We start from the raw sequence: 11,926 nt of genomic DNA, 5'->3' as shown, positions 1-11,926 counted from the left end.
GGAAGTGTTTTCAGTTTTGTCTCAACAACAGAAATCTTAATTTTCTGCCCAGTTTTACAATCGAAGATAGCTAGTAGCATCTAGTCCTGCTTCCTTTCTTACTTAATTCTAATGAACCCCTAAATCTTTAATTTAGTAATGGCCTATTAACCTATAAGTTACCTCCAGACCTCTTCAAAGAAGTACGCAGCTTGGAGTAGTATCAAAAAACCCTACAATGGAAATTAGCCCTGATTCTGCTATTAACTAACTATCAAACCTCCACGAAATCACTTTACTTCATAAAACATCAGTTACTTACAGAGATTGAACCAGACGAGCTTTTGAAGTTCCTGTCAACTCTGAAGTCCATGACCATTATTAAGTCTTAAATTAACAATGACCCAACTTTTCAAATGTGGCGTGTAGAGAAAGACTCCCTAAATTTAATAATTGAAATTCATAAGCATCTATTTATTTATTTGTCATGTCAATAATGCTTACTAAAAAGTGGATGATACAGAAAGACCATACCATATTCTATATCAAACAGAACTTTTAAAATAACATTTTTCTAGAGATTGTCATTCTAAGTGAAGTAAGTTAGAGAAAGACCAATATCATAGGGTATCACTTGTATGTGGAATCTAAAATAATGAGACAAATGAACTTATTTAAAAAACAGAAATAGACTCACAGACATAGAAAACAAACTTAAGGCTACCAAAATGGAAAGGGGGGGAGGAATAAACTAGGAATTTGGGATTAACAGATACAAACTACCATGTATAAAACAGATAAACAACAAGGACCTACTGTATACCACAGGGAACTATATTCCACATCTTGTAATAACCTATAATGGAAAAGAATCTGAAAAATTATATATAACTGAATCACTTTGCTGTATACCTAAAACTGTAAATCAACTACATTTCCATAAAAAAACCCATCTTTCTAATTGAAAAATAAAGGCATATTGGCTATTGAAAAGTTGCAAAATAAAACTAAAGACAACAAAAATTTCACTACCAATCCCCACAATCATTATTTTTTATATACATGCTTCTTGTCTCCTTTCTATGAGTACATATTAATAAACTAGTATGCAAATGAACATACAGATTTATAAATTATTTTATTTCCCTCATAATAGTGTCATTAAAAGTATGTATTTCTAAAAGATAATTTTAACTTTCACCTCTAGTCATGATGGAGCAACTGTTACCAGATTTGCCTGATAGGAAATGATTGGAAAATTGAACTATATATTCTAAAAAATTAATAAACAGAAACCTCAATTAAATAGAGTTGGGAGACCAGAAGGGGAAGCTCTCACACTCTGTGACAAGAGCAGAGCCTAACAGGAAGAAGAAAGACTCCTTACTTGCAAAAACTCAGCCAATGAAAATCCATGGACTACTTGTTTACTATAGCCCTCCCGACTTCCTTTTTCTCTCTACAAAATCAATCTCCTTAACCTTGTCATGTGGGGGCTTGCAGGTGGCTCACCATGTTTGCAGATCCCAAATTGCAATTCTCTGCTGATCTCGAATAAAGCCATCTTTGCTGGAAAAATATCTGACAGTCTAATTGTTTCAGGTCAACAATATGAAACAATTGTTTACAGGCATTGAACAACAAGCAGCCCAAGTGTGTGATTACTAAGATGGGAGGAAAAACAAGCCCTAATATTACCCTGGCTTTCTGGCTGGAGGCACTTTCCAGTGCAATGCAAGGAAGCATGATCTAAGCAGAGCATGTTGCATATAGCAGAGTAATGAGTGTGTGGGGAGGCCAACATGGCTGGCATTTAAAAGGCAGAGCACCAGAAAGGAAAGCAGTACATAAAAAGGAAATTCCAAAATCACATGGAGGAAACTCTTGAGTCTGTGGCCAAATACTAAATAGAGGTTTTAAAAAGGTAAACCTAATAGGGCTAAACTATCTTTACAGACTACTATAGAACCTTCCTAATAGAGCTTAAAAATAAGCCTCAAAAAATTTGGGTGACCCACAATAAGTTACATGCCTACCAAACAAACAAAACCTATCTAGATCTTTAAAAGAGAATAACATACAGATCTTCAACAATATAACATTCATAATGTCAACCATCTAATCCAAAACTGCTAGACATGTGAGAAAAATCAGTCACTAGAAACAGACCCAAGTATAATGAAAGGAATGTTTATATATTTCAAGGATTTAAAAGAAATTTAACATAATCAGGAGGAAAATGAAAGATTTAAAATAACCAAATGAAACTTTTAGAGCTGAAAAAAAAATAATCTGAAGTAAAAAATATTCTGGATGGGATTACTAGGAAATTAGACATTTCAAAAGAAAAGATCAGTTAACTTAAAGACTTTATAATAGAAATTATCCAAACTGAAGTGGGGTGGGGAAAAAACTGGAAAATATAACTAATAGAGTGTTGGTGAGCTCTGGAACAATATCAAGTGTTCTAACATATGTTGCTTCCCATATCAGGAATAAAAGATAGGACATCACTACAGATACTATGGACATGTAAAGATAAGAGATTTTATGACCAAATTTATGCCAATAAATTTGACAACTTAGATAAAATAAATGGATTTCTTGAAAGATACAAATTACCCAAACTGGAAGATTAAAAATTCTGACTAGCTTCATACCTAAGAAAAAAAATTGAATTCATAATATAAACCCTCTCAAAAATAACTTCTGGTCCAGGTTGGAATCATTGGTGAATTTATCAAACATTTAAGTAATAAATTATACAAATCTTTCTGCAACCCTTTCAGAGAGTAGAGGAGAAGGAAACATTTCTCAACCCTATATATCCCAGTATTAAACCCAGAGAAATATATTAAAAGAAAAGAAAATTAGAGGTCAACATCCTTCCTGAACACAGTTGCATAAATCCTTAATAAAATATTAGCAACACAATTTATGGTATCAAGACCAGATGGAATTTATCCCATTAATGTAATATTAACATTAAAAAAATAGGGCTTCCCTGGTGGCGCAGTGGTTGAGGGTCCACCTGCCAATGCAGGGGACGTGGGTTCGTGCCCCGGTCCGGGAAGATCCCACATGCCATGGAGCAGCTGGGCTCGTGAGCCATAGCCACTGAGCCTGCAGTCCGGAGCCTGTGCTCCGCAACGGGAGAGGCCACAACAGTGAGAGGCCCGCGTACCACAAAAAAAAAAAAAAAAAAAAAAAAAATCAATAATTAATGTATTTTATCACCTTATCAGAATAAAGGCAAAATATAAATGAATAGATAAAAACAAACAAAAATTAATGTAATTCTTTACATTTAACAGAATGAACAGGAAACATAACCATCTCAATGGATATAGGGGCATTTGACAAAATTTAACATCCATTTAAGATAATATCTCTTGGTAAACTAGATAAAGAAAGGAATTACATCAACCTCATAAGGAGAGTCTATAAAAATCAAGAGACAACCCATATTTAAAGATGAAACTCTAATATTAAGAAAAATAAGAATGCTGTCCCTCAAAACTGCTATTTAACATTGCACTGGATGCCCTTGAACAGTAAGACAAGAAAAAGAAAAAGAAAAAGCTTTCAGACTGGAAAGAAAGTAGTACAACTCTCATTATTTATATATAGCATGATCATGTATGTAGAAAATCTGCATAAGGGCTATTGTAACTAATAACTGAATTTTGCAAGGTCACAGCATATATGGTCAATAAACAAAAGCCAGTTTTTCTGTATCCTATCAACAAATAAAAAATTAAATGCATACAATAATTCCATGTACAATAGAGTCAAAAACATACAATTCTCAATGATAAATTAAGAAAGAAGTATAAGAACTCTACACTGAAAACTATAAAACACTGCTGAGAGGAGTTAAAGAAATCCTAAAGAAGTGGCAAGCTGTATCATGGTTAGACATTGGGAGATTATATTATTAAGGTACAGTTTCTCCAAATTAATCCTTAGATTCAATATAATTTCAGGGTTTTTTTGTTTTTGTAGAATCAACTGGAAGGACCTCAAATAGCTTAAACAATTTTTAAAGAGAAAAGGAACATATTTGGAGGATTTACACTTCTAATTTTATGATTTATAATAAAGTTACAGTAATCAAAACAGTATGGTATTGGTGTAAGATAAAGTATAGCTCAATGGATCAGAGTAGAGAGTACCAAAATAAATTGATACTTATATTGATTTTAACAAAGTTGCCAACGTAATTTAATGGAGAAAAGAATAGGTCTTTTCAACAAATTAAGCTGGAACAACTACTAATTCACATGAGAAAAAATATTTGGCCCTTACCTCATGCCTTCACAAAACTAACTAGAATAGACCACAGACCTCAATGTGAAAGCTGAAACCATAAAACTTTTAAAAAGAAACATAGGATAAAATCTTTATAATTTTGGAGTAGGCACAGATTTCTTGGGACACAAAATGATTACTATAAAATTAAAAAAATGATAAATTGGTCATCATCACAATGAAAAACTTCTCCTTTTAGAAAGACACTGTTAAGACAAGGATAATACAAATCATAGACCAGAAGAAAACATTTATAGTAAATATAGCTCAAAAAGGACTTAAATTGAGACTATAGAGAGAACTCTTACAACTCAATAATAAGAAAACAAACAACCAAATTAATAAAATTTATCAAATGAGATACTACTACATATATAATGTTATTTAAAGAACTATCCTTTGTATGTAGAGTGACCAGACACAATTTCCCTGAGATCTTACAAGTTACTATTTGTTGCTGTTTTTTTAAATATCCTGGTTTTAATAAATAATGTGGCAATCCTAATTATCATATTTTTAAAACTTTTTTAGAACATGATGGTCTATTGTTTCTCTTTAAAATAGTTCAGTATATACAGTATGTATAGATGTATAAGTTTTCTTTAATCTGTACCCTAGCTGAGGATCTGTATAAGTTGTTAGCATATAAAGTACCCTAATTCAGAATCGACACAACAAGGTGCATAGTTTGCTCTTGGCAATCAGGAATCCACAACACAGAGGAGTCTAGGGCAACTGTTTTAAATATGAATGACTGAATGAGAAGCCTTGTTAATTAAAGGATATTAGAAATAATTGGTCAACTGAGAAGTATTCAAGACATGTCATTGCCTGGGAAGATTGTGTAGGTATCTACATCTTTGGATGAAAAAAATATAAGAATAGCAAGTTCAGCAACCTAGTACCTTTAGAGAAAACTGGTTTTGGCTCCTTCCACCGAAGAGAGGATGAACAAGAAAAGGTCCACTGGTCCTGCCAGAAGCATCATGTTGCTTCCGCCTTGGAGTAACCTTTGTTGCCAAGTGCTTATTGGAATTCTTGAAAAGCCAGAAAGCAGAGGGCTTTGCCCACCTCCTGGAACTGGCCTTATGGTTGTTTGGGGGGCTGTTTACTAATAAATGTTTGCATTCATAGCAAGTTTATCCTTAGACTTTGGATTTATAACATCATAACAGGTGGTAAGGGTGTGGGCAAGGGGCCACATACTCCCTACTTGCTTCCAATTATCACAGGCTACTGACATTTATCAAAGGACCTGCAACTGTGAAAGGTCAAATTGGCTTAGAGTTTTCAACATGAGATTTTTTCAAATTCTATCAAATTCTTGAAAAGGAATAGATATGTGTATATGTATAACTGAATCACTTTGCTATACACCTGAAACTAATACAACATTGTTAATCAACTATACTCCAATACAAACTAAAAATTTTTTTAAAAATCTAAAAAACCCAAGATTAAATTAAAAAAAAGAAATTGACAAAGGTAGATAGATGATTGTTTTTGGTTTTGTTTTTTCTGGTTTTATTTTGATTATTTTATTCTACAGTTCAAAATAAAAAGTGGTAAAAATTTTGTCTGATTCATTTGTATTTTCTTTAATTTTAGTTTATTCATAAATGGATAGATTTCATCCTTGTAGATTAGTAGAATAGAAACTAAAATGTTTTTAGTGGTCTAAAATGTCCATAAAACTAGAAAGGAGGGGAACATAGTAAAATATCAGCAAGATCTGGTGAATGAAAGACTGTTGGCGAAGGTAAAGTTTCTGTGTCATGAATTAAATACTAGTCTTAAATTTTATAGACTGTGTGATTATGTCATTGGATAAGATGATAAATTGAGGAAGAGAAACTGGGTTGGAAAGGGACAAGTATTCATTAATTAAATTGTAATATGTATACTCAACGCAATGGCGAGTTGTTCAACTGAAAAGTACAGAAGTACTAGAGCTTAAGTGAGTGTCAAGAATGTAATTTATTTGTTAAACAATTATTACTCAGACCTTGCCACATGTTAAAATAAGAAACTGGGTGTACATTGATGAAAAAAACAGAGGTAGTCCCCCCCCGCATAGAGGTTATAATTTGAGGTTAATAGTCTAGGATAAGCACTTGCTAATGATTACTTCAAGAATGTGTCAAATATTACAGAAAAGTCAAAGTAAAAATTAAGATTGAAAATGTACCAAATTTGGCAATAATGAAGTCATAAGTGAAGTGAGTGCTGAGAAAGCAGTTTTATCAGAATGATGGGAACAGGAGCAAGATCACAGAAGGTTAAGGAAGGAGTAGAAAAGAGCACCCTAGTAGATGGCATCCTTAAAAAAAGGATTCTTACGAGGGAAATGTTGATTACTTGTTCTCTTAGGTTCATAAAGAATCAAAAGGAAAAATAAAAGTTGATTTTTAACTAAACCCAAGGCGGCTTCAAATGGTCATGAAAAAAATTAGCATAACAGTAGCATTTTCAAATGCCCGTAGTAAAATTTGTGAAATGTAGAAATTGTTGCCTTTAAGGTTTTCACAGAGAGAATAGAAAATTGTCCTAAAACATTCTAAAAAATGTCCTCTAAGACCCTGGATCATATAACTCTCAAAGTGTCTTCGAAGCGATTTGATCTGAATATGGACAAAGAGAAGCTAAGGAAGGCCTGGCTTTGAGCCTAGAAACGGAGGATGATGGTCCATTCAGAGAAATGGGGGACGCAGAGGAGCAGCAGGTGAGCTGGAGATGAAAGGCAGAGTGGAGGTGCAGGTGGATGGACTGTTCATACTGATTCTTAATGAGTAGAGCTTTCTTCCTTTGGTTATTTTCTAAGGTCACACAAATCTTTGCTAAATTTTTTCTCTAATATTTCTGAAGACAGAAAACCTATTCCTGATCTGTCATTTTCTAAACCCATCTATTCCTTTTTTGAAGCCTGTATGACACTGGCCCTTTTAAACACTTCTGGCAACTTCCACATTTATTCAGATACAAACAGCCGTCTTGCAATTCCATATCCAGGTTTTTTCCGTATCCTGGTGTATAATCTGCGTGGGCCTAGAGTCTTGAATTCATTTAAAACAACTGTCTCTTTTCATCTTCTTGCCTATTTTGAGCTTTAATTCCTCTCTTAATGATGTTCATTTCTTTAAAAAGATTGCAAGTTCAGACTAATTCAGTTTGGCCTTTGCCCCCTGTCATTTAGTTCAAGTTAGTAACATTGTTGTGTTTCATTTTAGACGCTATTTTCATTTGGCCACAGATTATCAGATAGGATTTTGAATGGCCTTGTTATGGGAGGGTTTACAGTAAAAGACTTTCTTTGAAAAGTGCAACTTCATGTCATTTAATCATTATTTTAACTAACAGACAGCAGTGGAGTGTTTTCATAGCCACCAGTTACCCAATAAATAAGCCAACCTATGGCCCTTGCTGGGTGGGAGGGATCCACACTGATAGCATCGTCCCTGTTTTCTATAATTAAAAGAAGAAAGGCGTTTTTTTATAAGAAAACACAAGACAGCTTTGAAACACCTAACTTCTAATGTTTCTAGAAATTCAATCCATTGAGATGCTTTTCTCCAAATTGAAGAAAAATAAAACTGCTCCCAGACTGAGGTTTTGGTGTGTCAAGTTTCAACCTACAGTAGATTTTTTATGGCAAATTTAGGAATCACTAGAACTGCTGACACAGCCTTTTTTATGGGCTGCTCCCTCCTGGCACTGGTAGGATTTTATCCAAGAGCTGGAGATGATGGGCCTGAGTTTCTTAGACTCAGGGGAAGCAGGATGAAAATCTGAGCCAAAAATTGCCTTTTGTCAGTTAACACTTTCTCAATTTATTTGTTAGTAAATTTGTTAGTGAACACAGCATCCAAAAAAATCAATTCTCAATATTTAAGGGATTCTTGGGAACATATGTATAACTGATTCACTTTGTTATAAAGCAGAAACTAACACAACATTGTAAAGCAATTATACTCCAATAAAGATATAAAAAAAATAAAAATAAATAAAAATATTAAAAAAATATTTAAGGGATTCTTAAGTTAGTTTTGGGGTTCAAAACAGGATTTTGTAGGTAATTATATTTTGAAAGCATGAATTGAAAAAACAACTAAATAAATCCATCTTTGCCTCCTCTTTTTTTTTATTGGAATATAGTTGCTTTACAATATTGTATTAGTTTTTGCTGTACAGCAAAGTGAATCAGCTATACGTATACATATGTTCCCTCTTTTTTTTGGATTTCCTTCTCATTTAGGTCACCATAGAGCACTGAGTAGAGTTCCCTGTGCTATACATTAGGCTCTCATCAGTTATCTATTTTATACATAGTATCAATAATGTGTCAGTCCCAATCGCCCAATTCATCTCCCACTCCTGGCTTGCTTTTTTAAGAAATGGAATGAAAGTTCAGAAATTGAATGAATATCTTAATTGTAACATTGCAAAGTTTCCCTTGCCTCATTTTCCATTCCTGGGAAGGTAGGTCAATTAGTTCAGGACAGAGAAAATAGAAATTGATATTACTAGGAGAGAAATATAAGCTTTGATCTGGACAATGTTTTTTATTTTACTAGTAATAAAAGGACATAAAATTTGGAAATTTCACCTTCTTTGAACCAAAAGAAGAGTATTGAACTACAGAGTGCACAAAACTTTTAAATTAAAAAATGTCAAAGGTCTATATATGATAGTTTAATTATAACTTACACAAAATAGGATTTAATTATGAGGAAATACTTCATTATTTATAAAATACATATCTTTATTCATGAAGAAACACTCCATTATAGACTTTTATTTAAAGTTATAATCAATGTCATTATGAAGATTACGTATTTAGTTAGTGTTCTATGGCTGACATAACAAATTACTACAAAGTTAGTGGCTTAAAAGAACGCATTTATTGCCCACCAGTGTGCCTGAAGCCAGGCCTCACTGCCAGACAGGATGGGGGCCAGCCCCACCCACCAATGCACCTGCAGTAACCACAGCACCACTTCAAAAGGGTGGGGGCTTGCATGCAACCCACTCAGGGGACACCCCTGGTGCCCCTGACTCTAGTGACCATGGGGATTGCTCTTCTGGGCCCCACAGAAAACCTACATAAGCCACTCCTTCAAGAACAGGAGATGCAGCTGATCTACTGAATACACAGAAATAAACATAGAGTTAGGCAAAATGAGGTGACAGAGAAATATGTTCCAAGTGAAAGAACAAGACACAACCTCAGAAAAAAGAAGTAAACAAAATGGAGATAACTAATCTACCTAATAAAGGGGTTAAAATAATGGTCACTGAGCTTGGGGGAAAAATGGATAAACATGGTAAGAACTTCAACCAAGAGTTAAAAATATAAAAAAGAACCACCTAGAGTTGAAGAATAAAATAACTGAAATGAAAAATGCACTACATGGGATCAACAGCAGATTAGAAAATGCAGAAGAATGGATCAGCAATCTGGAAGAAAGGGAAGTGGAAATAACCAAACTGAACAGCAAAGAGAAAAGAAAAAAATGGGGTAGTTTAAAGGATCTCTGGAATAACATCAAGTATACTAACATTCTCATCACAGGGTTCTTAGAGGAGAAGAGAGAGGGAAAAGTGCACAAAACTTATTTCAAGAAATAATGGCCTAAAATGTCCCTAACCTGGTAAAGGAAACAGATAGCCAAGCCTAGGAAGCACAGAGTCCCAAATAAGCGGATCCTCAAGGTGATCCACTACAAGACACATTAAAATTAAAATTTCAAAGTTAAACATAGATATTCTTAAAAGCAGCAAGAGAAAAACAACTAGTTAGGTACAAGGAAACCCCCATAAGATGATCAGCTGATTTTTAAGCAGAAACTTTACAGACTAGAAGGGAATGGCACAATATATTCAAAGTGCTGAAAGGAAAAACACAAACAAAAGTAGTCTACCCAGAAAGGTTATCATACAGAGTTAAAGGAAATATAAGGTACTTTCCTGAGGAACATAGCTAAGGATTTGATCACCACTAAATCAGCTATACAAGAAATGTTAAAGGGTCTTCTTTAAGCAGGAAAAAAGAGGCCATAATCAGAAACAAGAAAATATATGAAAGGGAAAATCTCACTGGTAAAAGCAAACAGACAATAAAGGTAGTGGATCAACCACTTACAAAGCTAATATAAGGTTAAGAGACAAAAGTAGTAAAATCAAGTATAACTATAATAATTAGTTAAGGGATACACAAAACAAAAACATGTAAACTATAACATCAAAAAATGTAAAACATGGAGGGAGATGTAAAAATCTAGTGTTTTTAAAATGTGTTCAAACTTAAGGTTAAAATAGGCTAATATATACATAGGTCATTATACATGAACCTCATGGCAACCATAAACCAAAAACCTATAATAGATACATAAAAAATAAGGAGAAAGAAATTCAAATATAATATTAAAGAAAGTCATTAAATCACAAAAATCACAAAAGGAAAGAGCAAGAGAAGAAAAAAGGAACAGAGAAAACTACAAAAATAACCAGAAAACAGTTAACAAAATGGCAATAAGTACATATATATCAAAAATTACATTAAGTGTACATTAAGTGTAAATGGAATAAATGCTCTAAAAGACACAGGGTGGCTAACTGGATTAAAAAAAAAAACATGACCCACATATATGCTGCCTAAAAGAGACTCACTATAGACCTACAGACACATACAGACTGAAAATAAAAGTATGTGAAAAGATATTCAATGAAAATGGAAGCAAAAAGAAAGCTGGACTATTAATACTTAGACAAAATAGACTTTAAAACAAAGACTGTAAGAAGAGACATAGAAGGATGTTACATATTGATAAAGGGATCAATCCAAAAATAAGATATCACAATTGTAAATATTTATTCACTGGACATCAGAGAACCTACACACATAAAACAAATATTAACAGACATAAAAAGAGAAATGGAAAGCAACACAACAATAGTAGGGGACTTAAATACCTCACTTACAATGGATAGATTATCGAGACAGGTAATCAATAAGGGAACACTGGCCTTAGATGATGTATTAGACCAAATGAACTTAACTGATATATACAGAACATTCCATCCCAAAACACCAGAATACACATTCTTTTCAAGTGCACATGGAACATTATCCAGTATAGATCAAATGTTAGGTCACAAAACAATCCTCAATAAATTTTAAAAGATTAAAATTATATCAAGCATCTTTTCTGACCATAACAGTATGAAACTGGAAAACAGCTATAAGTAGAAAACTGGAGACAAACACAAACATGTGGAGGCTAAATGATATACTACTAAATAATCAATGAATTGACAAATAAATCAAAGAGGAAATTTTTAAATGCCTGAAGATGGGCTTCCCTGGTGGCGCAGTGATTGAGAGTCTGCCTGCTGATGCAGGGAACATGGGTTCGTGCCCCAGTCTGGGAAGATCCCACATGCCACAGCGTGGCTAGACCCATGAGCCACGCCCACTGAGCCTGCGCATCCGGAGCCTGTGCTCCGCAACGGGAGAGGCCACAACAATGAGAGGCCCACGTACCGCAAAGAAAAAAAAAATGCCTGAAGAAAAATGAAAACAAAACATTCCAATGTATGTGGGACACAGCAAAAGCAGTTCAAACAGGGAATTTTATGG

The 11,926-nt window shown here is 33.8% G+C and overlaps 1 long non-coding RNA gene across 1 annotated transcript in view; it reads right to left on the bottom strand.

The window, feature by feature from the left end:
- LOC113614450 (uncharacterized) overlaps nucleotides 1-11,926 on the bottom strand; it is a 155,582-nt gene that overhangs the window by 71,246 nt on the left and 72,410 nt on the right. The gene's annotated exons all lie outside the window — the stretch shown is intronic.

The sequence above is a fragment of the Aethalodelphis obliquidens genome, unplaced genomic scaffold, assembly GCF_003676395.1.
Source record: "Aethalodelphis obliquidens isolate GAN/ISIS:26980383/991018 unplaced genomic scaffold, ASM367639v1 scaffold97, whole genome shotgun sequence".
Taxonomy (NCBI): Eukaryota; Metazoa; Chordata; class Mammalia; order Artiodactyla; family Delphinidae; genus Aethalodelphis; species Aethalodelphis obliquidens.
Note: the sequence above shows the minus strand (reverse complement) of the source record. Positions and strands in the feature narration are given on the sequence as shown.